The 3,730-nt window shown below is 40.5% G+C and overlaps 1 pseudogene; it reads left to right on the forward strand.

Moving 5' to 3' along the window:
• LOC123253454 overlaps positions 1–757 on the forward strand; it is an 8,964-nt pseudogene extending 8,207 nt beyond the window's left edge.
• Positions 758–3,730: the final 2,973 nt, after the last annotated feature.

Below are 3,730 nucleotides of genomic sequence, written 5' to 3' on the forward strand. Positions count from 1 at the left end.
CAGTTTTCTACTCTTAAAGGCAGGCCGTTGGATGAGCTGGCCTCTGCTGTCACTTCTAGGTCTGATATTCTCTGTTCAAAGACTAGCCATCTGGATAGCCACACTTGTGGATCTACTCAGACAATGAATTGAGATTGAAGACCTAGTAGCCATCTCCCTACTGAACCCTGAAGTTCAGGTTTAGCTGGCAACAAAGAACTATTCCCTCTAAACTCTTCTTCGCTTTTGAAAGTTACAGATCTAAGAGCTGCCTCTACCTTTTCCTAGACATAATTTGCAAAGCAGCCCTAACAATGTGGCTTTGGCTCAGTGCCACAGCTTCAATCCCACTCATATAAATGTCAGCAGCTGAGCAAGCTGTCCTGGCTGAAGAGCACTTTCAAAAAGGTCCCGGTCCAAAAAGCTTAATCGGTGTTCGGTGACACTGAACAGAAGGAATCAATTCTATCCTGTGAGACAACTGGAGGGGAGGCCAACCTCTCTGGCTACAGTGCAGGAAGAGCCAAAGGGCAAGAAAGGAGCCTGGAAGCTTCAGCCACACTCAGGGAACAGCTGTGACCCAACGAGACCAAGACCAAAGAAGCCTGCCTTAATCGCAGCCATCCATCCCTGTGGGCCTCCTGGCCTAGATGCTGAGCCGTTGTTTAGTGATCGACTTACCCTCTTCCTAACACTTTGTTACAAAGGCAGCTCCAGGGGACGGTGTGGAACAAAACCTTGGCCGGTGCCAGGCACAGAGCTAGCCTTGGATAAATAAACACTGATGGACTGAACAGAAGTTAGCTGACTTCTGGCCTGTGGTAGGTCAGAGCTCGGTTAGGATTTAGAATGGCCTAATATTCGAAATGAAAGAAACCATTCATTTTTATATCTTTCCCAAACCTTCAATTTTGCAGATGGAGAAGCTGAGGGTGAAGAGAGAAGGGGACTTGCCCACTAATGGTGTGGCCAGATCATACCTTATTCACTAGAAGGCAGAAGGTTGGGGGGAAACCCCTCCCCCAAAGAGTCTAGTGCAAGGACCTCTGATTGGCAGATGGATAGAGATTAAAGCTCAGGAGAGTGACAAACACCATCAGAAGGGGATGACTTGGCAGATTAGAAGAGCCGGGCAATTTAGTCTAAATAACAGAGGTCAGAGAGGTGACCTCATTACTGTCTTTAAATACACAAAGAGGCTTTATGAGGGGGAAGATGAGCAGTTGTTCTCTGTATCCAAAGAAGTCATGAACAATAGGAAAGAGTCTTAAATTAAAACTGGGTAGATTTTGGTTGATTATGTATGTATGTGCAGACTGAGGGTGGGATGGGATTAGGCAACTGGAATCAGTTTCCCTGAGGATCTTTAAGAAAAAATGGAAACTAAACAACTATCTCTACCTAACGGTCCCCCTTCTAGCTCCAGAATGCTATGGGAAAATTATTGGTAGAAAAATGTCTGCTTTTAAATATTCTTTTATATAGTTTAGGATGGTACTCTTGAAATGTTTTTTGAATGAGTTTCATGAACTTGGAACAGAGACCTGATGTAAAAAATGGAAAGGCTGACCTTTACTTATAAAAGAGCAGCCAGTTAGGGATGGCCTAGAGGGAAAAAATAGAAAGGAGTAGGTGATCCCAAAAGCCATTCTGGGTCATACAGAACAGCATTCAAATTCACAAAGCTTTTAAGTGCTATGTACTTTTTTGTAGTTAAGTTTTTGCTATGTACAAAGCTATACTGGGAGAAATAAAAAAGGTTAAATAAAATAAAATCTGTCCTCAAGGAGCTTATAGTCTGAAAGAGGGAAAGATACAAACACAGAAGAGTATAAAACACCAGGATCAAATAAATGATCAAAAAAGGGGCAACTAGGTAGCACAGTGGATAGAGCACCAGACCTGGAGTCAGGAGGACCTCAGATACTTTCTAACTGTGTGACCCTTGGCAAGTCACTTAGTCTTAATTGCCTACCCCTTGCTGCTCTTCTGTCTTAGAATTGATACTAAGATGGAAGTAAGGGTTTAAAAAGAAAGCAAGAAAGAAATGAGCAAAATACTGTGTTGGATCTGAAGAGAAAGGCTATTTCCAAGGTCATAAGTGGTGGTAATTATGGAAGGAATGGGCAAGTTTCATGGAAGGGGTGGATGTAAATTGGTCTTTAAAGGTTAAGTAGGAAACTAATAAGCAAAAGTATGTTCTTTTAGGTGTAGCACAGGTCACTAATAATTCTAGGATTCAATTTAGAGTGTCTAGGGTAATTAGAGTTAGGCACATGTGGTTCAAGACCCATTTAGCACATCTACCAATTTGAAGAGGTACCATACATAATACAAAAAAATCTATTCATTGGGACAGACTAACCAAGTAAATAAAAGAGAAAAATAAAGTGATAAGACTATCTCTTGGCTTGATCAAAGAAGAAAATTATGAAACAATATTAGAAATGCAAGAAGGTGCCAAACTGTATAAACTTCAACAATGGGCAAGAATGAGTCACTGATGATTTTTTACTGGAGGAGAATAATGGTCCCTGATCTATGATTTTGATATATGTAGTCAAGGCACTCTTTCTTACATCTTCTAGGAATAACCAGAGGTTTGAGAATATAGAAACAGAAATTGAATTTGGCTAAACTTCCAAGTTTAGATTTTCTGAGTTTTTTTCTGAGTGATTCATGGACCCAAATGCTTCCTAACAATGCTAATCTCCTAAAGGGAGTGAATGGCTCCTGAAAAAAACACATGTCTTTCTCAAAGTCAAATTCATTCAGCTTAGTATCAGCTTCAGAATCCATACTGTGTATCCTAATGCAAAACAGTTAAAGCTCTCAAGTATCATCTCCCCAGTTATGCTGACGTGTAAGGGCACCAATGGCCAGTTAGAACCAGACCTCACAGCATGGAGTGTATATCAGATATTTCTGGGTCTGAGGTCAGGTATTATCCAGCAATTTGTATATTATGGCAAGGAGACTGAGAATCATAGGCTTAGGAGTTAGTGGCCATCTAGTCCAAACCCCTCACTTTTCAGATGGGGAAACTGCAATCCTAGAAGGAAAAGTGACATGTCCACATTTAAAAAGATGGTAAGTGCCAGAGCTGGGATTCAAATCCAAGTCTTCTGACCTCAATACGTAATGCTCTTATACTACAATGGAGGCAGAAATACTCCAGTAGGTACGCCAAAGATCTTATATAGTATATAATTTAATGTTCTGGGTTTGTTCCAGTTCAACAGTTTAAAAAAATACATTGGTTCATTTTAGGAAAAGATGAGGTCCTGGAGAGAACATTAGATTGGAAGTTAGGAGATCTGAATTCAGACTCCACATCTGCTCAGGCAAATAAAAAATCAAAGGGTTGGACTAAATGAAGTCAAAGGTGCCTTCCAATTCTGATAACTGTTTAGTCATTGCTGCTGTTGTTTCAGGGGGAGTGGAATAGAAAGGGAACCTTTGATGTGGTTCCTAGTTCAGGTAAAAAAGAAATACACAGATACCTAATACATATAATATCTTATATACCAGTGATTCCCAAAGTGGGCGCTACCGCCCCCTCGTGGGTGCTGCAGCGATCCAGGAAAGCAGTGATGGCCACACTTTTTTTTGTATTACATTCTATTCTGAGTTCAATAAATAGTTTTATAATTTCCAGGGGTGCTAAGTAATATTTTTTCTGGAAAGGGGGCGATAGGCCAAAAAAGTTTGGGAACCACTGTTATATACTATTATATTTAGAACATATTAT

This window comes from Gracilinanus agilis, chromosome X, assembly GCF_016433145.1.
Source record: "Gracilinanus agilis isolate LMUSP501 chromosome X, AgileGrace, whole genome shotgun sequence".
Classification (NCBI taxonomy): Eukaryota; Metazoa; Chordata; class Mammalia; order Didelphimorphia; family Didelphidae; genus Gracilinanus; species Gracilinanus agilis.